Consider the following 24,554-nt stretch of genomic DNA (forward strand, 5'->3'; position numbering starts at 1 on the left):
CATCAGCGCGCCTCGTACGAGTTGGTATCGGTCCGGTCGCTCGTTCGATAACCACTTAACGCGGTCGGTCGATATAATTACTTCACGCTGGCTGGCTGGCTGGTGGAAAATTGCAGACCGACTTCGGCCCATTAGAGCACCGCTGCGTTAGGCTTCCGTTTTGTCGAGTTAGAATGAATACGAGCAAGGCTTTCCGCTCGATGCTGAGCCATTCTGGACTTTGGAGCAACTCGGCTCCAAACCCCCTGTCATTTGGTACAAATAACGAATCAGACGAGAGATCAAGCCTAACGAAGACCGAAGCTTGAAATCACAAGATAAACAGGCCCGCGGCGGCCGCCGGCCGGAAGTACGGGTTGGAACGAACGAAAACAAAACCGCTGTAAACTCAACTCAAAATGAAGAGACTTAAATCAACAGAAACCGAAACGAAGCAACCAAAGGCAACGGGAGACGGGAACACTAATTGAGGGATGCAGCAAAATATCCGCGCTCGAAGGGCTTTCCGTCTGGTTTTTTTTTCCCCCCTGTTTTTTGTGGGTGATTCTTTTCGATTCCTCTCGGCTCGGAAGGAAATGCAGTTTTTTTGGCTTCCGCCCCACCACCCGCGATCGACTGATGACTAGGATGGTGGGAAAGTTTATGCTCGGAGCACACAAACACACACAGCTTCCTTGCTTTGCCAGGGGTTACCCTTTCGCTCTGTTTGACTTCCGGCGTGTTGTTCTTGGGCATTGAACAAAAAGGGTTTGGCAGAAGAAGAAAAAAAAAAACGGGTGTTGTTTGGCTAACTATAAGCGGCAGTGGTTTGCTTGAAGTGCTTCCGGAAGGAATGCCGTGGGGAACTCTAGGAAGCTCTACGAATCTACGATTGACTGTGGGGGGCTAGTATGTATTTTGCATTATATTTACCGCAGTTTCGTCCGCACCGAATCGAACCGAATCGAAGGAGCACCGATTCACGCACGCACTACAACCGGCCATCGGCCAGCGTGGATCCTTGCTGGCCTCGCGCTGGCAAAGTTCCTATCAACCGGAGGTCACTCGAAGCACTTGGGATCCTTCGGGCCCCAGAGACCCAGGCACACCACAGAGGCACACTGTTGCAGAGTCGAGTCAAAACACAGAGCCCACCACCGACCGAGCCCCGACGGCTCCGGCCACTCGGTCCTCTCCGGGAGCTCCAGATGTGTCTTCTACCGCTACCAACGGGCGACTGACGGCTCGTGCGGCCAGTTGGGTTCTGGAAAAACGGTGCGGCAGCGGCCTGTTCTAGGCGATGCCGCGGTGCCTGACCGACGGAAGGATGCATCTTCCGACGGCGCGAACTAATGGTTCCCGTGCAGGAGACTGTGGGGGCGCAGGGAGCGCAGGGTCCTGTCCCGGTACGGAATCGTGGAGCGTTCGGGCACATTTCCCCTGCGAAGGAGCAGCAGAGCGCGTGGCAGTGTGCGTTGAACCCGAACCGCTCGTGAAACGCACACATTCGCGTCGAGGCTCGACGAGTCGACGAAGTGCCCGAAGCGGAAGCGAGAAGCAGGGCCGACGGAAACCGCCTGTTGATAAGCAGCAACAGTTTGGTGCTTCGCACCGCGTTTGCGCATGGCCGCCTTCCAGCCCTCCTCCAGCTCGCCCCACCACAAACCCCCCGAAACCGGGTGGGGGGAGAAAAACGATTCGAAACTCGACGATGTCACACCCGCATATCGCTCCGGAGGCGCCAGGCTCTGGCCCCTGCACGGGTTCCCTGGCCCTGCATGTATTTTCATCATCATCGGCGGCCCCCCACACTACCCTGTTGTTGTTGTTGTAAAGACACATACACACGCACGATACTGACTTAATCACATGCACCTCGCCACCCGTCACGACGTCCACATGGTGGAATTGGCCATTGGCGTTTCTACCGTATGGACACACGGCACTCCACCGATTTGTCCAACGTCCCAAGCGCCAAAGTCAAGCGCCAAGCGGCCAGCAAAGGGGGAACTACATTGTAGAAAACACTACGACTTGACTCGAAGACCAGCCCAAAAGCTCGCACGAGGTGGAAGAGATTTTTGAGCCCGATACCCGCAACCCAATCTTGGGGACAAGCTAATTCCCGCGGCTTACGCTCATTTTCTGTTCCGTCACCTGTCGAAACTTGAGGCGTTGGCCCAGCCTCATAACTCCAAGTCCACGATCCTGCATGCTTTCCACCCACCGAGAGTACGAATCATTATTTGGAACTTTCATTTGGAAAACTCATTTGGACACATAACACATCGTTCAAAAAGTCCCGAGACTAGCATAAAAATGGGGCTAATAATGCAATTTATTTACCAAGGTTCAGAAGTACCAACCTTCAGATGACGTGTGTCAAAATTGTACGTAATTCGAAACATAACCAAGGAATCGTGAAAAAAAATGGGCCAAAACGAGTTTCGTGTGTTGATAAAAAATTGTTTTCTAATGGGAAAAAGCACTGTTTAAGCTCAGCAATGGCTTGAAAAACGTTATCCGGAATCTACTCCGTCGAAAACAACCATTTGTCGGTGGTATGCTGGCTTGAAAATAGATCGTGCTGATAGAGTTGATGCGGAACGTTCAGGTCGGTCAAATGAGGCAGTAACTCTCGAAAGCACCAGGAAAGTATTGAAAATCGTGATGGGTGACCGCAAAATGAAAGTGCGCGAGATAGCTAAGATGGTGAACATATCAACTGGTAGTGTATTTACTATTTTGCATCAAAAATTGGCTATGAAAAAGGTTTTCTCCAAATGGGTGCCGCGTTTGCCCACAATGGCACAAACGATCACAAATCAAAACGATGACCAAATCCAACGAATTAGGCTTCCAACTGCCTTCTCATCCTCCGTACTCGCCGGATCTTGCCCCCAGCGACTACTGGCTCTTTGCGGATCTCAAAAAGATGCTCCTGGGAGAAAGATTTGGCTCGAATGAGGAGGTGATCGTTGCTGCTGAAGCTCATTTTGAATCAAAAGACAAATCGTTCTACAAACATGGCATTTAAAAGTTATTGAAGCGTTAGAATGATTGTATTACACTTGAAGGAGATTATCTTGATGAATGATAAAGAATTTTGCTGATACAATGTTGTTTTCATAGTTAGTCCCGGGACTTTTTGAACGATGTGTTACTTAACCAGCCGCGGCAGGTATCGGCAGCCCAAAACGTCCACAAAACGTTCCAACGAAAACAGAACCGAATGGGGAATCAAACAGTTCCACAATTAATTCTTTTGCCCCCCCCCCCCCCCCTCCCCCCGGAACTCATCTCACCCAAAGACGCAGACCCCAACATCAATCTCGTCCTTTTTCCGTTCTTTACGATACGATTGTTGTAGCCAAAGAAAGGCAGTAAGCTTTCATTGAGTTTTACTTCCGCCAGACAAAGCACCAAACGGCGCACCGATGCCAGGGCCAGGCGTTATTGCTTGCCGTCGTTTAGAGAATTTTATGTTTATGTTCGAGCGAGCGTTTGCTTTACGTTTGCTACCCTTCGCTTTTAACCTAGCCTCATGTTCTTTCAAAGAGTGCCAACTCGCGCAAGATTGCTCGCATGGGGTCAAATTTTCCCTCATTGATGACATCCTCAAAGGCAGCATTTGTCTGGTGCCGGTCCCTCCCGGGTGCTGCTTTCACGCTCCTTCCGATTTGGTTTGGAGGGTTTCGTGAAGGGAAATTTAGTAAAAACAAACAAACGTCTTATATTTTATAACCTAACGTGGCCCTCTTCCCATCGAAATTCGTACAGAATTTGATTTCATTTTGGTTCAAACATTAATGTTTACATTACCGCAAATTCCACGTGGTTTCAGAATGCGGATGCGCTTTAATCGGTGGATGTCTAGTGAAGACATAAACATCCTACCAGGTTGTTCAAAAAGTTTGGCGGTTCAATAAAAAGAGCATAATTTTATGGATTGAGCCTGAACCTGAACACACTTTTTCCAATTAGATTCCAACTCATGATTCCCTGAAGTGAGAATCTGGAAGGGCTGCAAAATACTTGGGCTGTTATGACGTCATAATTTGATGAAAAATACTTTCCACGCATGGTTTTTTTAGGTCTGGAAACAGAAGGAAGTCGCTAGGGACCAAATATAGTGAGTACAGTGGAAAGTCCAACAATTTTAACTGTAATTCGAGGGTTTTTGCCATTTTTTGCACCATTGCCCTGATGAAAACGGATGTTTTTCTTCTTCAAACCGGGTCTTTTTTCGCGTTTTTTTCTTTAGCTAGTCAAAAAGTTACAACCAGAAATCAAAATTTATTGTTTTACCATTTTCCAAGTAATTCGCTAACAAAATTAGAGCTTTCTGAAACCCAATACTTCAGTCAAAATATTGGATATACTGCTCAAAGAGATGGCTAAGCTTTATATCAAATCTCCTTCAGTGATTCGACGATTTTCCAATACGATATCTTGTAATTTTTCTATGAATGCAGGTGTCGTGTCTATGTTTTTATGTTTTTGACGATGTTTTTATGTTTATGAAGAGTGTGCCAATATAATAGAAAAAAAATCGGCTAGCAGCAGCGCTCTCTGTTATCGAGGCTCCAAATTTAATGAACAACCCAGTAGTGGAGCAAAATCATACGTTCTTGGAGTTCAACGATAGGAGCCACGATACTGTTCTGATCATTCGCAGGTATGAGGAGGAAAAACAAACACATTTTGCGCTTATTTAAGGAACATTGCAAACCTAAGACTTTAGCATTAAAACCTTTGGCACTGCGGCAAAAGAATTCAAATTCCTTGGTAGAATAATTAATCGTACTTGGCGGAAAGCATTTGTATGTGCATATCACTTCCTTTTTTTGGGCCACAGTTGTTTTACATTTACCATATGTTACCCATGAAAACCGCAAGAGTTGTGGCAAACAAATGGCAAGAGAACGGCTTCAGTGAATTTGTCACCAACGTTATGTCTAGAAAATGCTGTCTTTCCATTTCATAATGCGTCGATTAATCTTCAAACATTGGGTGAAACAGTTGTTTCTTTACATATTCCAATTGATGAGACATAGTAATTAAGCAAAATACTTAGAATTCTCTTTCGTTTTTTCATTTTCAGCATCAAGTTGAATGTAAAACTCGAAGTTGGTCCTTAATACGGCTCTGCCCGTTTTAATAGTAATAATTAAATAATTATAATTATAGTTATAATTTTCTTTATAAAAAAATGAATGTTTGTCCGTCTGTCCCGTCTTTTCTTCCCAACTGCTGAACCAATTTGCGTAAAATTTTGCACTGCTTAGTTTTGTAACACCGCGACAGTGAATACAAAAGTTTCATCCTCCCACACCACCCGATCCTCCCATACAAACGTAACATACAATTCAGCATAATTCGGGTTGTTTTCGAACCAAATCAATGTATCCAACGGGAAGCGAGAAGGGAAGCCGATCGGATACGTCACCGGGAAGCCCGATCGTCCGAAACGGAAGAGTAAGATGAGATTAGAGGGAAGTGAGATGAGAAATGATGTTAGTGATGACGGACACATTTGCCTATTTCTCGAGGCAGTTATCACACAAAAAACAGGGAAGGGTTAATTAAGCTATCAATTTGAGTGTAAACAGCAGTCAAGCAACGCAGGTGAAGAATTTTGAAGAAAGTATAGTCTCTGCGTTCTGAACAGAGTTTCGGCATCTTGGCCTTTGCAAGGCTTTAGAGCACATAACACAGTCTACTACAACGTAACAACGTATTCCACTTACCCATAAACCAAACGTCCGGTGCCGACAGATCTTAGGACGAATCTTCGATGCTCTCGCTACTTTTGTTTTCTTTCGCGCTTTTCTTCACCTGTCTTACCGGAACCACCTTCCACCGGTTCGTGCATGTCCTTTTCCTTTCGCTGTCTGCTACCCTGCGTGTCCTTCCCGACGATGCTTTATTCTGAGATTTGATTGCTCAATCAAAATCGGATCTTTCGAAAGATGCGTACGGGTCGACGTTAACTTGAAGAATAAATCCGAAACTTGCATTTAGCCAATGTCAAGGATTGCTCAGTTTGCTGAAACGGCATGCAAGTGTTTGCTCGGCGAAATGTAACCGTGGCATTGGTGACTATGATGCCCGCCATTCATTTGTGAAAAAACAACATTTGTGATACTCAATACAGAGGCCAATAAATATCGGGAAACACTTATAAGCTGAAGACCATCGGGACTGACCGATGGACACACATAATTGGTTCAAGAAATCTAGGTTTCTTGGTTGGAACTTTGAGGGCGGAAAACTGCTAAAACTACGCGATGCAAATGAAACTTGCTGGCCTCGAAAGAGTGCATTTCTTTTCTACGCACGGCACGGTACTTATTCGGTTGGAACACAAACAAAATCAAACAGAGAGTATCGGTAGACTCTGGACGAAAGATTGTTTTGAAGAAGATTTTCACAATGGTCAATTGTCTTAATAATTGTTGTAGTATTGCGGAAAGACTTTCAAATTTTGCCTTCACGCACTTGAAATAAATTTTAATGAAGAATTCTGAAGAATGATTTTATGCGCTGACTGGTGAAGAAACAAAATAAAATCTCCGCACATCCAGAATCGTTTTTTTACGGTGTACTATTTCGTACTTTTGTTCATAATTGAGAATCACATGAAACGTGTTTTATTTCTTGTTGGAACTTGATTGAGTTAACGTGACTCCTTCGTTACATCACGTGCTCAATGAGGCAAACTCTCGAACCGTAGAGAGATCGTAAGTCAAGCCCTACAGGAAGTCGATATCATGCTCGTAGAAAAACGGTCCTCAACACAGTCGGAAACTGCACACGCTCAGTGCAATCATCAGTTAATTCCCGGCGTCGCTGCAATGCACGATGCCGTTTCCAATTGGTAAGCCGATGCGGTGTATGTAACGATCAAGGGAAATCGGTTCCGCAGCGGCTCGGCTGCGCTTCTCGTCTATTGCAAAAGTTGCATCACAGCACCGCACCGGTAGACGTCATTAGCAGGCCTCGTAGTGATTCCCCACAGAGAAACTTATGGAAAAATATCCTTAACAGCTTTCCACGCGTATCTACCGAACCAACTCACAAGACCTAAACGCCCGGGAACGCCAGCGAATTTACAAAGTTCACCTGCAGGGTACCCGTGGAGGGTGTAATCGGTCCGAAAAATTAAAGATATTCAAACAAGGAGAAGCTAGTAAGTGAAGGCAAATTCTTGAAGAAGTCGAATCCTGCTCTTGCCACACGCACACCGCATCGTCTCGGGCCACAGATTACAACGGTTGATTGGAAACGAGATTTAAAGGGAACCTCGCCGCTCATGGGCTGGCGATTTCACGTACATGCAATGAGTAAATTGCCAGCGTCTTGAACCTTACAGCGAGGCTGTAGCAGGTGGAGAGCGCATGGCTACGGGCATCAGAATGTACATTTCTGCATGCATCATGGCGGGGGTTCGCAGGTAACGGTATCTACATTTCTGAAGAAGACGTTCTCCTCGACAAGTTGATACGAAAAAATATGAAAAGCAGTGCTTCCAGCAGCACGAAAAAAGGATACTCCCAGGATCTTCCCACCGAGTCCCACACGCTACGCCGGCAGCAGACTCCGTAGACATGCATACATAAAATAAGAAATATTTTCATACCGTCATGCACACGGACTGGTCGGTATCATTGATCAGCATCGACAGGGCAGCATCCTGCAACGCAGCACATCAACCAAATTCGGATCCGGTCCACCAATCCTCGTCGGCCGCAAGCAAGAAGCAGCACGGAGCACGGTCTCAACAAAGTAAATTATTTCCTTTCCATCGATTTTTTTTATTCAAAGTACTGCGTCCCGTAAATATGCAAATCTTTAAGGCCAGGGTATTTTCATCAATCCCGGCCAGGGGTTTGTGGCATAGGTAATCGAGTGGAGGCATTTAGGTTCCCTGTTTGACTGTGCTCATAAATATACTCAGTTCTTTACAAAATATGTAACAGTGTGGCTCTGTCAAACGCTTACAAGTATTCATTAACCACAGCTAACGGTTGAATTCGTTTTCATTTCACCCCCCAGAACAGAACGCAAAAATTTTCGCCGAATTTCTCCAACATTTTCTGACGTTTCACGGCAACGGCATCGGTACAAATCTTTCCCTGACACAATCAATACTATGAATTTATAATTATGATGACTGAAAAGTGTTCACTGAGCAAAAAATGGCAAAGTGGCATCCTTCACCGTCATTTCGCAGACCAATTCGAGTTGGGCGGGCGTGTGGATTAATGCCCGGGCTCTGGATTAATTAAATATCAATCATTCATCGTCGTACGGCTGTCGGCGAAACGGTTCTGAAGTTCTTCGACAGCCACCGGCAATTCGGGTCTACAGCCACGCGGAATGGCATTCGGTGGAGTCATTTCACTTCACTCGCAGGAGGCTCACTCGCTGAGAGTCCTATCTTCCAGCCCAATCCAGTCTAGTTTCAAATAACGTAAATTCCTTACCAAATCTAACCGGTATTTTGGGGCTACCTCCGATGAACTGACAGAAGTCAACTGGAAATCATTATAATCGTTTCAACTCGCCAAAATATAGCGAGGGTAAGAATGCCCCGTTCATGCTGTACGCACGTCATGAACGATTAAGAATTTCTAGTGTTTAACTTTGTAATTTGAGATAATGGTTCAGAGGGTTGGCATCATGATGTCGAGTGCATCATCCTAACCTGGAAGAGATGGGCAATAGGCAATTCTGGAGTCAAAGGATTCTAAACTTCCATCACTCAACAATCACCTGAATTGCTTCGTTGCTATCGCTCTCTTGGCTATCCTCTACGATAGTCGTGCTCTTCTTCACAAAATGCAAATGCGCCCATTTTTATCACTTTATTCTTAATCTAGCAGGCAGCGGCGTTGGCTAGTCTCCTGTCAGACGCTGACATTCCTCGCCACTCGAGATCGGCCTCGAATTGCCCCAATCATAAGTTACGCTCTGTTCAGGCTTCGGGCTGTTTGTGCTGTCCACGAGCAGAAGTGCCATTAAAACTCATTTCCAACACCACAAACACTGGTTCGTACTCTCAGGTCCGGGCTCTGGCCCGATTGGTGAAAAACTGTGTCACAACTTTAACGACGGCCTTTCGATACGGCGACACTTCTTCAACTCTTCCACCGGCCTGGCCCGGAGGTCCTTAACCTAGATAGCGGACCGGATCATCCTACCGACGTTTATCGCGCCCGAAATGCACGCAGTCCTTCGCTCCTTCGCTCGGATTGGAACATGGGCTCTTTGAACGAGTAACAAGCCGTGCTCTCGGTGGCCTCGGGCGCGTTTGTTGTAACGAAACGCGACTTCACGTACACGTCGGCGCAAACTTCGAAAAGCCAACGAATTTACTTCTGGACTCCGTCCCGGTGAAAGCCACCATATGGAACGGAATTGCGTCCATACGCCAGGGCCGTGGGTTTACAGCGTGAAAATGGTATTCATTCATCGTTCGAAGCTTCGAAGTTTTAGCGAACGTCGCATGGCCCCATCGCTGGGTTGGGTCACCCGCCGTCATCCGTCCGTTGGTCCGACCTCCTTACGCATCAAAGCCACGGGGATACTCTGCAGCCCAGAAGAAAGTCTGCGCGCCCCTCGGTAGGTCCTGGAAGACCGGTCGATAGGCGCGTCGTCTGTCAACCGGTCGGAGGGCAGCTTTCATGACTCCCGGTCTGGGAGAGGTGGCGGGCGCGGCACCCTGAAAACTGGATCAACTGGTGAGTGTTATTTTCTCATTTTCATTTTGATAATGTATCAATTTCACCTCTCGTTGGCCTCCCGATTGCTAGGCCGGGGGGGGTTGGCGATACGCGGGCGATTCCCTCCTCGTCTACACGCGTGTGTGTGTGCGGGTGAGATTTTTCGGCCTCGTATTGGTGAAGAAAAAGTGAAACACAAACAACATCCGGAGCATGTGGCCGGCGGTGTTCGCACGCACCCAACGATACCGACAAGCACACGGAGCTCGCACACATTGGCGCCTTCGCGTCGGGTTTTCCCCTCCAAACGATGGCCGGAGTTTCCCGAGCAGCCCGAGCAGCGACTTGGAAGCTCGCCGCTCGCTCACTCCTGCGCGCCATGAGAAGGACGGCGCATCCTGTTGCTCAAGGAAGCAACAGGGCGCGCACGGGCCACGGGCCGGTTGCCGGCCCCGAAAAAGGAACGCGAACCGGGAGCTTCATGCGGTTGCGACGGAAGCTTTCAACAGGTTTCCCATTTCGTGGTGGCTTTTTTCCGACCGGTCCCAATCCGGTCCCCCCTCGGTCCCGCGCCTCGGGCGCCTCGGGCGCCTCGGGCCCTGCCCGCTCTGGCAAGCTTTCGACGGGGTGTCCTAGACGGCGGAAGGAACTGTGACTCTATTTCGCTGCCTGGTCCTGTGTTCCGTGCACACCCAACTCCGTGGTACTCGCGGCACACGCACACTTCGGTTCGGCAAACGGTTCACACCAACACGACGACGACGGAGCGAAAGCAACAGTTTTCAGTCGCCTGTTGCTAAACATCATCCCACCCTGCGGGGGGGTTTCTTTTCGCATCTGTCGTATCGATTCTCGGTCTCTCTCAATCAAATCGTTCCGCTCATTTCACTCCTGTTCGGCGGAGGACACCACAATAATTGCCCCGTGGTTTGACGGGGAAAGCTCTACCTTTACCGGCGCGCCCCAATCACGCACAAAGCACACGCCACTCGCTCATATTTTCTAATGTTGCCCCAACACCTAGGCCCCAGCCAGCCCGCAGCTTTCCTTTCCAGGCCCCGATGAGTCTCAGCTTCTCAGCGCTGAAGCGGCGCGATAAATTTTGCCGTCCACTTGGTTCATGCACTTGGTTGATATATTTATTTATCTTTCTCATTCTTTTCCCTTTGGTAGTGTCGCCCGCGACACTTGAATGTTCTGTCCTCCAGGACCGGAGTCCAGGTGGGCGAACCCGGTACCTCGGTTGTTGATGCAACGAACAGGCCTTCAAGTGTGGCTCATAAATCCACCCAGCCTTTGGCTGGTTGGGAAAGGGATGGACAAAACAAGTTCGTGCCCTTTGCCGCCGCCGAGTATGGCTCGGGCATCAGATTTACTGATTTTACTCACGTCACACTGTAAAGGGAAGGACGGGTAAATTTCGTCCTTGTGTGCCGCAAAGTTCGACGAAAAAAATTAGTTTTTACACATTTACTCACAGCTTCGATATTAACAGGCTGATACGCATTCTTCATAATAACGAAACGTTCAATCAAGTTCAATTAGCAACGTATGATGATGACATATAAAATGTACGTCATAACACTGTGGCCAAAAAGTAAGGAGAATTGCCATTTTAAACCTGTTTTTGATTCCGATATGACATCTGTCAAATTAAACGTAATAAAATGAGTTATTGTTCGTTCCACTCGTTTGTGAGTTACAGGGTGTTAACAATGGAAGTCACCATAGAGAAAATTCGGTACATTTCACAATTTTTCTTTCAAAAAGGCGAAAATTCAAGCTAGACCGCTGAAATTTTGCATAATGTTTATGGTGCCGATACTCTAAAAGCTAGCTACGTAACATTTTGCTTTCGTCGACCCGTTTCAGTACTGGGTATATGGTGGGACTTGAAAGGAATCGTTTATTATGAACTGCTTTCGTGTGGCCAAACACTAAATTCAGATCTCTACTGTCTAGAACTGCACTGTTCGAAGCTAGCAATGTACCAGAAACGACCAGAATTGGCCAACGGAAGATGTTTTGTGTTCCACCAGAACAACGAAATGTTACGCACGTCTTCAGTGACTCGCGAGAACGTCCGAGAGCTTAATTGGGAAGTTTTAATACATGACCCCTTTTTTGCTCATTACACAATTTCCTGAAAAAATGAGATCAAGAATTCTACAAAAGAGGCATCAGAAGCATCAAATAAGACAAATCTTCCAACAAAACGGTACATATTTCACCTAAATCCGACCACCGGAAGTATCTTAAAAAGGTTTTGAATTTCACCCAAAACTAATGAATTAATTTTTCTCCAGCCTACTTATTTTTGTTTGCAATACGGGTCGTTTTGTAAACAGTTAAAAGTAAATGCTTCGTTTAACATATTGTCAGAAACTGTTCAACAACACATTTCCGCTACATTGTGGGTGCGGAATAAAATATCTGGTGCTAAATATATTACTATTTATTTTTTATATTAGTTTTCTTTTCAAGCAAACAGTATTCCCAACGTTAATTACGGGACATTGGATAACATAATAACAGTATCCTTCGTTGACGCGGTAAGAATGGTACAGCTGTCCTATCAATTTCAACACTCAATAGAATACGTTCCTGTTGGTAACACAAAGTTTGGTGGAAAAACATAATTGGAGTCCTCACCGGCGATGGCGATCAGGAACAAAAGCGATGAACAAAAACCTAACACCAAAGTGAGAGAGAGAGAGAGTGCGGAATAATTGTTTGAAAAACTAATACGGTGGAAAATATTGTTTATCGACGTATTTACTGTTGCGTTCGTGACGAGATTGAAATTGAGTGCGACACGCGGTGGCACAAGAAAACGCAGTACGTTCGCCGCCGGACAGTCGTTGCACTCGCAGTTGCATCGTTCCTGGAACTCGGCTCCTGGTCGCCACAGTCGCGATGGAAACGCGATACTCCGATACACCCCGAGATGGCACCGAGAAATCAATTGATTGAATTGAACAGTGGAAAATGGTGCGATGGACCCCGGATAGCAACGAAAACAAGCGTGGATGGCAAAAAATGGGACCAACACACTAACCAAACAAAACAGCCACTAGCAAAGTTGCTAGTCGGCGAGAAAAAAGCGCAACAATCCTCAAAGCCCGACAAAGGATTTTCAAATAACCACGATTCGCTGCCCCAGAATGGCAATGTGATGAGAAACGCAATGGTGGCGAGTTCATGCGCTGTGTGACATAATTAAAATCCAAATCAATCAGCATCGGAAACATTCAATCCACCAATGTGTCTCTCCTATTGATTAGTTCGTTAAATAAGGTGGACTGTCGGTTAGTTGCATAAAACCGTTCGTCAACGTAAAATACAAGGAAACATGGCTAACGTTATGTGTTCATTCTATTTTTTGTCTTCTTGCCCTCACCATTATCGAAGCTTAAATTGAATCGTATCTAACCTCTTCATTGAACACTCACAAAAGCCATACATTCTCTATTTTAATCAATTATATCCTCATTTACAGTTTTATAAATTTGGTAGATACACAAAAACTATGGGATTATCAGTTCACTGCACTAATTGGCATTCGATTGCATTACTGGCATTATTTTTAATATTCATGAAGTCAATTCCATTATTTGAAATCTCTAAATTAACGAAAACATCACAACGATAACAAATATCACATTTTTGACATTGAAGCAAACCGATAGGAAATTGAACTATGTTAAATAAAACCTACATAGATTTCTAATTGCAAAGCTTATATAAATTTCTAATAGATTCTTGATAATGAGAATGATAATCTGTCTGTGGCAGGAGGTAAGATTGGACTTCGATCCAATTTTGATTTACAACAGTCTAAATGCAGGACATCGTGAACCATTGTAAATTAAGTAATTGTATCCTCGTTACAATTTCAACTCTCGTTTCCGTGTCGGTAACATCTCCTGTCAAGATTGAACACTTTTAACCGTATAAATTATTAACACTTATCTTGAATAAAGTGTAATACAGAAACGAACTATGATTCTTCAACTGCTGCATGAAATCATTAGATCAATATTTTCTCCTCTAACAACATAATTGGCAATCATATTCAAATCGGGACTTTCATAGAATGTGTTTTTTTACCGAACTCGTGCTGGTGGAGGCCGGAACATGCGGCAACACCGAATGCACATGGAATGGAAAATACATCAAGCACCGCGGCAACCAACACTGTCTGCCATTGACAAAAATAACAAAACATCGGAAACGACCTGTTATGCCGGCAACGGCACTGGTGCACCATATTGTGGACGCTGGCAGTCACCTTCGTCCCGCGAGCGCTGACGGGCCCAACTTATTGCCCAACTCACCTGTTGACAACCGTGGCAGCACACAGCCCTGTTGTTGGCCTCGCAGCCGAGGCAGCGATTATCGTTCGTTTTGCTTGTCATAATAGTTTTTCTAGCGTTGCCATCCTGAAGGATCCTCTTGTCAACCACCAGGCGCCTCCGTTGCTTGTGCTCGATCGCGAGCCTGTTACCGTTTCAAAGGACGTCAATTCTTGGCTGTTTTTCGTGCATGTTTTGCCCATGCTTTGCCCGTTGGCTGAAGCTCCTTATCAAGATGTCTATTAAATTTGTATATACTTTCGTTCCAATCGTTCCCATCTTTGATTTGATGCCCCGATACGCAGTCTGTCGTACGGGTTTTGCGCAGCAATTGATGGAAGGGTCCCCCGACGGGTGACGCGACTATTTTGTCCTGTGTCCCTCGCGAGGTGTCAGCCAGAAGTTTGCCTTCTTTGCTCAAAATGTCACCAAAAAGGAACCAAATAGATTGTGCGCCATTTTGTTATGTACGGCACATCAATCTTGCCGCAGAACTTTTCATTTTGCTCGGCTCGGCAACCAGTTGCTGATTTCCTTATTTTTTTTTCGCTTCTTCCACAAAACGGGTGAAGCCCCAAAAATGGGCGCTCTGGATTGAGTGGCTTTGGCGTTTGGAAATGATCACCGGCGCACTTCGAATTTCCATCGTCCAGTTTGCTCACGCCCATGTACTTTGATTTTAGGTAGCTCTAGCCGACGGATCGCGGGGCGCGGAACTTTTGAGCCCTTCTGGTACCGTTGGAACCGAAGCTCCTGTTGCTCCTGCCAAACGGAAGCAGCCGGCTTCGCATTCGTTCGTTCCACTTCATGCAGCCTCGATGAGGCTTCGTATCATTTGTGCGAAACTAACAACAAAGGCTCTATGAAACTTGATAAACTTACGTAAATATCGTTGCGTTGCACACGAAAACCCACACAAATTGACAGGGTATTTTTACAGTGGCATAGCAGTAGGGTTGACGGGTAGAGTAGAGAGAGCGGAAGAGTTCAGCAAACCTTCACCAGCCTTTGTGGGGCTTGTGTGGTTTCATTGCAGTGAGCGCTTACTTCCGAGGCTCTGCAAAGAGTCTGAGGTGCGCTGGAGGAGCTTGGAAAATCTCTGTCGTAGCGTTCACTGTGGTGTGGTGCCAGCTGACATGTAAGAAAACATCTTGCCCCTGGCAAACACCCTAATAATAATGGGGGGCCAAGTACAGCGCCGCTTTCATTAGTACAATGGGGCATCAGCAAAGCATCACTTGCATCAATTGATATGTACTACAATCGGGAAAGTACACCCTTGCCGACATTATCGACTGAAAACACAGACACGTGCACCGATCTCGGGCCAAAGACGCAATGCTTGACACTCAACTCAAGAGGGGCCCCCGGTCATAATGGAGCCCTTACATGGCTACAACAATGTCTCACAGCTACTTACTTTGGCGCGATTCGTCATTGTTCGCTGGGCGTTCGCAGCAAAACATGTTTGTGTTAAATTCTGTGAAAAAAGAAACTAATCATTTGTGTTCCGAGATGTACCGAGTGTCCTCTGAACGGCTTCTATTGGCCAGCCTGCTCACGATAGCAGCCTGCACTGTACATGAACCATGTAAACCAAACGCTAAAGCTAACATTTTTGCACAACATGGCACTGTGCATTTCATACAAACGATTTTTAAAAAGCAATACCTCTCGATTTCAACCCATCTTCTATCGTTCAGAGATATTCAACGTTACCCCATCTACTAGGTTGTTTACTAAGTTTTGCGGGTCGATAAGAAGGACTCATTTTTATGGTTTGAAATACACCTTATTATTCAGTGCAACATACTTCCTGAACATCACCTGTTCCAACGAGACTCCAATTTATATATTCCATATCAGAAGTGAAAAACTGCAAGGCCATCATCATTTGATGAAAAACACTTTTCACGCATGATTTTTTTTGGGTCTGAAAACAGATGGAAGTCGCTAAGGGCCAAATCTGGTGAATACGGTGGATGCTGCAACAATTCGAACTCTAATTCAAGGATTTTTGCCATTTTCAAAATGTTCTTGTGACACGGTATTGCATTGTCTTGATGAAAGAGGATGTTTTTCTTCTGCAAACCGGTTTTTTCTCACGAATTTTCTCTTTTAGCTGGTCTAAAAGGTTGCAACATTTTTGGACACGAACTCGTTTCGGAGCCGAAGAACCAAGTTCACGCCACTCTTTAGCCTTTTGTTTTGATCCAGAATCTTGGTGATAGACCCAAGCCTCATCCATAGTGATGATTCGATGCACAAAATCCACTTTATCATATCGAAAACGCTTGAAATGTTGTGAAGAAAGATGCATTCTAATTCGTTTTTAGCGAATGTGGCACCCATTTTACAAACAGCTTCCAGGAACCCAATACTTCATTCAAAACATTGGTTATGCTATGATTTTTCTACGACTTTAGGTCTTCCATTTTAGGAGTTCTTATACACTTTTAACATTCGTTCATAAATTTCCTTTACTTTAGGCTTGCTTTTTGCTTTGCAAGGTTTAAACCTTCCAAAAATAAAAATTCAATCGCTGGACGATACTTGACTTTTTCCGTTGTAAAAATACTGTAACACGTCGATACTAAATTGATTGTAGAAAAAAAAATTAAGCGACCGATTGAAAAGAAGCTTCACATACGTTCATATGAAGAGTGTACCAATATAACAAAACAATTGGAGTCGTAGCAGCGCCCTCTGGTATAGACCTGGTATCGAGAACTTAGTAAACAACCTATATTAGTATATTACTATTTTGGTAAGAGATTTCTTTGATTGCTACTCTGGCGAACAAAATCAATTGAGCTACCCTGCAAAAAATAACTTTATTATTGCAACACTATTTCACCGAAGAAATGTTGAAAAGATCTCTTCGGGTCAATTTGGCCACAGGAGCACCAAAGCCACAGATTTATTAGTAAAAAAAATCTAGAAGCAGTACCAAATCATCTATAAAATACCCACTGCCACGTCCTCTCACTTGTCACATCGCTTTATTTTATTGCTCCACAATCGAACCAAGTTCGAGGACGAGGACGGCACGATGAGCCAGCGACATCCAATCACATGCACTGCCCTTGCCTGCCCTTGCCTTTGACGCACACACACACACACACACACTGTTTTGACCAGCAACAGGAAATGGTGACAACATGTTGCGGGGGAAATGGTCGCAGCCAACAACATATATTCGAACACGAGTGTCCGTGGTGCTTGATCACTGCATGCGGTACTGCAGGAAGGGGGGTGTGGCAAGAACCCGATTGTGAAACCGGAAATGAAGATACCGGCAAAAGGAAGGCGTAAATTTTCACCACCCGCTCAGAGGTTGCCAAGCCCTCCGTGGGACCTCCTCCTCTGCCCTGGACCCGAAGTCAGGCATTTAAAGTATGTTGAAACGTTTGCCAATCCCAAGGGCTGAGGATGCAATTTGCTACGACCCTTACCGCGGGGACAGAAGCGTACACCGGACGCGGATGAGACTCGTCCAGGCTCGCATCCAGATGGATTGGCCGTTGCGATATGTCGACGGTGCGCGTCTCAGGCCCTGGCCCGTCGAAACAACAAGCCTTTCGGAAATCGATTGGTTGCCTCGACCGGTAACAGAATGGAACCATTTTATTCCAGAGGAAATTTATCGATGCGGTCAATTATAGTGCAGTTTATTGACAATTATTTAAAATATTATGCGAGCTTGCGAATACAGTGGACGATGATGACTGTGGTAAGGGTGTGACTGTGGCCACTGGGAATGCAATGTAATGCAATGCAATGCAATGCAATACAATGTAATATCGTTTGTATCAGGGCCCTACAAAGATCAGGTGCAGCAATAACCGTGTCATTTAGTAAAGCGCACAATTAGCACAGTTTATAGAGAATTTTAGCAGGTAATATAACATTTTAACCGATTCTAGAAGTAACTAACTTTTCGAGAAATTCTTTGTGTTGAGTTAAACGTTAATAATAATAGTTTCGTAGTAGCTCATCTCCATGCGGTGTTTAAAAATGTTAGCCCCTTTTTAAAGTTATAAAACGACTCCTTCGTTAGACATGCGTTCTGGTTCTTCAAGGATGATTATTCTGATTGTTTACTGGATAGAGTTCATAGCCATCAAATATTTTACAATCTTTGTCAAACATGATTCAACAGCATACACATCACAGTTGATTGCTGTCACACACTCCTGAGTCATTTGATTGCACGAAAAAGTCCGACTACAATATTAAAAAATGTATAAATGGTACAGGGTTTTCACGACGGCAACAGCTTCTTCGAAACCCGTTGACCATAGCGTGCGGTTATTCGGCTTATAACTGTTATGTTCGGAAGCATAGCTCCTACAACCAACCTTTCGGAAATGGATTTTTGTTGCACGTCGCTCCGGCAACCTTCTGCTGCTTACAATCTTCTCATCACACGACCTGTCAGTGTTGTTCTGGTTTTTTTTAATGGCTGCAACTATAAGCAGATGCAAGACACTAACAAACCCTCGAAGTATTCGAAATAATGCCATGAGGGGGGTGCATCAGCTCAGGAAGTAGGATCGCACTTGTTGTTGCTATAAAATCAGAAAATCGCCGCTTTAAATCCAGAATGACCATCGTGAACTTGCTTGATATGTCAGCATTGTTAGGATACTTTTGTTGATATAGTAATAAAGGTACACTAATATAGGAGTAAATTAACACTAGATATAACACCGTTTTCAATTTACCCAGACCAGTCAAAATGATTGGTGTGGTATATCTAGTGTTAAGAAAGGATACACTCACAGATATCATCGTGATAGTTCACTTCAAGACACGTTCCTTCGGACAACTAACAAGAACCTTCTTAAAATTTTGAGTCTCAATAAAGCATTTGTTGCACCCTGTCCCCTGTCATACAACAGGCGTCAGTGTTGTGTGAATTTGCAATAGTAGTTTCATTTTTATATTTCTCGGCTTCTTTCTTCGATAAACAGTAATTTTCGTCGGTTTGTAATACGTATTGAAGTATCCACAGCAATTAACCCTATGTGAGCATAATTTTCTTGAAAAAGGATTATATCCAAGTGAAAATACAACACTTTAATCGAATGAACATACAACTGCTCGTGGTCGGTATGGAGCGGATCATTAGCGGTGGATGCCATAGAGAAATCAACGTGTTTTAGTTTTATCAAAGCAATATAAAATGATGCACCAAAATCCCAACTCTTAATATAAGTTTTGTATGAATAATGTTATAAAAACTTCTCTACGTTGAAGCATCGAATCAATCACTGTAAAGGTTTCTTCTGGTGTATGTCATTGTCTACAATTCGTGATATGTTCTAAAACAATGTAATGGTTCTATAGGGAACAAAATAACACTTTTCTGGCAGGAAAAGGCCAATCTGTTTTCGCTAGCTCGGTAACGAGTGTGAAACGAGCCCGTGCGGTTCTAAGAATTTGCCAAAATACATGCCAAAGGAAAGAATGATAAGAAGGTAAGTTGTTCTAGCGCAAAAACCTAAAAGCCGTAAATATTTTCCTATCAATCAAAATTGATTGACAAGATTGAGCACAAGGAAAATACCGTGTTTCACGCAGGGTACGCTAGTTTCTGCCAAGATAACCGAGATTCTGGCGCTACAGCTACATCTTGAGCACCGGCGTTTATGTTCGACGACCCATAAGTTACACTGACCGTTTGCATCAGGGGAAAACATGCTTCACTAGCGAGAGTTTTGTTGATTTCCATCGTAGCATAATGGCTAGATGTTTGAAAAGCAACATTTGGACCCGGTCGCTCGGTTTCCTCAAATATAAGTTAAGTGAGCAACCGTTATTCGGGTAGATCGTCTAGGTTATTATTCATCTCGACGGCTTGAACTCAATCGGGCAACAACACTCTAGAGGCGCGGGTGAAAAACAATTTTCCACCCGATTGCGTTGTGTCGCAATAATTATGGAAGATTCGGTAACGGTCCCATCGTTGCGATAAAGGATTGCGTGTATGTGTGAAACGATTTTTGTAAAACACCGCCAAATTATAGGCAACACCAAAAAGGGTGTTAAGTCGGGAGAAAAGTCCACGAGAAACATCCACGGTGTGTGGTGAGATTTCGGGAAACCTTCCAAGATTGTGGGTGATTAGTTTTAATTGCTATCTTGGGGGGGACGAAGCATTGATTGGAGCATCGAACAAACATGTGACATTTGAATCTGCCCTCTGCCCTCCGCGAAGCACTTCAACTGGAAGCTTTTCATGGCCCGAATTGACCATCGTGAATTAAAGACGTCCCAACGGCAGCATAACAGTATTCTCAGGAAGGAAGCCACAGTAAATTGGGCGAATGAAGAGAGATGCTAAAATTAATCGTATAATACAGTTCCATCGGTTCCAGACCTCTAAAGACAAGTATGAATGTTACACACTTGTGGTCGTATGATTGCTATGGATCAATCTTTTTCTACTTCTTATCTGTCGATTACTCTGTTGCTTTCTGTAATATACTTTTTACCCTATATACCCTATCAATCGACTACTCTGGAAGAATCAGTGTGGGCTAAATGATTCACCAGCGATCTGAGCGTATTAAAATTGAATTTGCGATCAAAATTAGGACATATTCATTCAAACTTTTTGAAGGAAATACATGCTAATGCATAAAAATACTAGATACAATTCGTGCCCGATAAAAGGTCCATAATCGTTGCCTTCTAGTGTACTTTATAACGCTCTTCAAACGAGATACACGTCACTCAAAACAATACATCTTCCTACAAACACAACATTCCATCTGATAGTTTTTAAGCTTATTCCATTGCCATAGATACACTAAAACCCGCAAAGGATAAAGGCGAGAGGCTACACGTGAGAACCAACCACAACAACAGCTGTATCAAGCCACAGGCTGCATTCGGCAAACGATCCACAGCGAACCATTCAAACCATGGGAAACCATGCTCCAAAGGGCTGTGACATCGCGGTACCGCACCGTTTACATGCCACTTACCAACAGTGGCTCTAATGAAGCGTTTCCATGCTGCTCGCCATTATTTCACGCAGTTCAAGTGTTTTTCTCATTACAATTCTCGCCGACGCTGACTGCTCATTAAAATTTTGCCTCGCCGTAGCTCCTTACCTTTAACCCTGGCGCGCTTGCTTTTTTCCATCGATAGGTTCTCTGTCGAGGTTACTTGCTGGTCAGTTCGTAGATAGAGCCAACCAACTGCACGGAAGCAAGAAGGAAATTCCATTGGCCCATGGGATGTCTCCACGTAAGGCTAAACTTCCGAACCGAAGTAGTATTGTCTCTAAAAATCTTCCTCTCCGCGGGTACTAGAAAATAGCTCAAGATCTGCGTCAGGCAAATCGCGAAGCAAATTGGATTGCCGAAAACATTTCTCCCCAAGGAACAGGAACCGATAGCGTGCCCATGCCCAATTATCCTTGTTTTCTTTGACCAACATCAGCTTAAATGATAAAACACAAATGGATGCCGGTTCCACACGCATCCGCCAAGGATTTTCCAGGAGGCCGCGTTATGCCTTAGCAGTGAACGGTGAAGTTAATGACCATAAACACCACCAATTTACCACCCTCACACAATTGTTATCGAAAGGAATCTTCAATCTCGCAGAGACCTTTTCAGAACGAAGTCCGCAGTGTCCGAGTGGTTAAAAACAACAAACAATACAGTGGGTACTTTGGTTGATGCGTGGCGTCCAGTAAGGATGGAAGGCAATAATGAAAACTTTTATTAATTAGTGTTCCACTGCAACGACTAATGATGATAGCCGAGAAGGCGAGATAGCCGGCACCGGCCAGTAGCTTAGAAATGGATAATGAAGCTCAGCGACGGTTCTGTAAGAGATCATTCCGTTTACGGCTCGTGAAGTCAGTGCTTAAACAAGTGCGATTTATACACTTATATCTGGATTCATAACAACGCACCCAAAACACATCCAACGTGTTCTACATGGGAGCAGCATCCTTTTAAAGGGATTCGCAGCCGTCTCCGGCATGGCAGCGAGGGTTGTCGGAACAGAACTGTGATACGGTGATGCTTCGTCTCTTCGAGCCAACCAGACGTTTGGCGCCTTCCTCCGAGAGACGCCCCACACACACCAAGATCAATCCATTCCACCTGTCCTGCGCCGTCACAACGGTCCCAAACCAGAAAGAGTTGCATCAAACAACTTTCAGAATAAATATCACTTTTGGAACTTTGCAACTAAAAATAAACAACAAAAGTACATAAATATGATTCCATATTTGCGCTGGCGCGCCGTTACCGGTGGTCGGAAGAGCGTCCCATATTAGATACCGACCCGCACCTCGGGCTATGCTGCAAACCGACCGGACTCTACCGGTTCGACCCTTGCAACGAACGCCCCCACGAAGAACACGCTTCCTTCACGGGGACTCTCCGGGACTCATCCACACGCTCCCTTCCCTTCATCGTTTCATCGCAGATGCAGATTGTCGCTTGTTGCACAAAACTATGGAAATTACTTTCCATGTTTAACTTCTTTCCATCACGGCTCTCGAGAGCGCAGCAGATAAGCGACCGGTTGATATCGCACAACTTTGCAGCCATAAATATTGGCGACCGGTCGTTGAAATTTAGACTTTGCCACAAATTATGGATTGCTTAAAGCACAGCAAAAGTCCACAAAAAAGGAGAGTACGTTGTGCATACGTTCCGCGTGTGTTAATTTAGTAAATTGCATTCGAACGATGTGTTTTCAGCCAACGGCATAATGTTTCACCGCAACTACCGACGGTGTAAAGTTTCACGCGCACTCATCATGATTGATTTTAATTGATAATAAATTAGAACAGCAGTTTTTTTGCGATTAGGTAGTACGCGAATGACCCGAACTTTAAAATGTCGAAATATCGTTTGTGAGTAATCTCTCGTTATTAGTGACAAAACGCGTACTTAAAACATTTTTGGCTTTATGTTTTGGAAAGACACTGGAAAGATCATTAATTTTCGACTAACACTGCCAAAAAAGTTACGGCCAAATTTCAATTTTGATATTGTTTTTTATTCCGATGCTGTTATTATGTTGTTATAGAGACTTTGTCCAGCGGCATCACTTGTCTCTACTTAAACGTCGAGATACTAATTAGTGTTTGCGATAGGAGGCCTTGTAAAAAAGTTTTAAAGTTAATTTTTTCGATTTCCATAATATTTTTAACTATTCAATAACGCAGTTTCATGAAATTTTGTATGTGGAATGCAATTTCTGGTGCCAAAAAGGTTAAAAATGTTGCCCGGAGGCAAGTATTACCTAAATTCGTTCACGAACGTAGTTTGTTCGTACCAAACAAACATTCACAGATTCGAAGTATCACAGGCAGCTAGAATATCGATTCCATACTACATGGTTTCAAATAAATGGGAAAAAGTTTTTTCGATTAATGGTATTACAGTATATCAATTAATCAATAGATTTTATCACCCAATCAGGTGGTTGTTTGCACTGACCTTTACTTTCTATCACATAGCATAGCAGTGAAACTTGAAAACTCACATAACGGTGGAAGAAACCGCTGAATTTACATATGAGACTGAAGGCAAACACTGGAAGCAAATTACAAAATTTCCTCGACCACATCCTTCGGCCAAACGACGGCAAAAACACATCGCTTGATGTTTTGCACCACGCGCAGATCGACCAGATCGAAAATTACTGTAATTTTACTTCATCAATCCTTTCACTTCACGAGAAAGGAGGTAGAAACGGTTGTGGCAACCACTTTAAAACCGGTTACCCTGCTGTGGGACTTTCGCCGAAAAAAGGAAGGAACTCGCCCTCACTCGGAAACGCATCAAACGCGCGCCCTTAATCCATCGTTAGTCATATATTCACAAACCGATGGCCGGATGCGGAGCGTTTCGTGAATTTTCACAGCATGCCACCGGGGAAAATTCTTCATTTTTTTTGTTTGTTTTCTTCGTCCCGAAACCCCCACACGTGTGGCGCACAGCCCGTGGAAACTCCTTCGGGCCGGGATAATGGTGGTGATTATGATCTGTTGATGAAAACTAGCCACATATGCGCTGGCGATACCCTTCGGCGGCTCCTCGGTCGTTCTTGAGGCAAAGGCTGGGCGGGAAGCATAAGGGGGGGGAGGGCACCCGGGTGGCCAGCTCGGGCCACCCGGGGACCGACGACGGAAGGGAGAGTTTCTCGGGAATGATGTGACGGCGGTAGTTGGCTGCTCGTTACGCTCGACGCTAGTTTCTCTATAATTTTCTCAACGACTTCTTACTCCCGCAGCCATTTCCCGGCCCATTTTTCCACAGCTGGGGTATCCCGGGTGGTGGATCGGTGGCCATTTTGCGCAGCATCGACGGCGATGTTTGTTCGCCCATTACATCGATCGGTTGCGTTGGTGACATTCGATCAAGCGCGAGTGAGCGAGAAAGAGATGAACTCAGTTGACGACATGTCGCCGCCAAGAAAGCGGAGGATGCCCGACCCTCAGAGGGGTTCC

The sequence above is a fragment of the Anopheles bellator genome, chromosome 1, assembly GCF_943735745.2.
Source record: "Anopheles bellator chromosome 1, idAnoBellAS_SP24_06.2, whole genome shotgun sequence".
Taxonomy (NCBI): Eukaryota; Metazoa; Arthropoda; class Insecta; order Diptera; family Culicidae; genus Anopheles; species Anopheles bellator.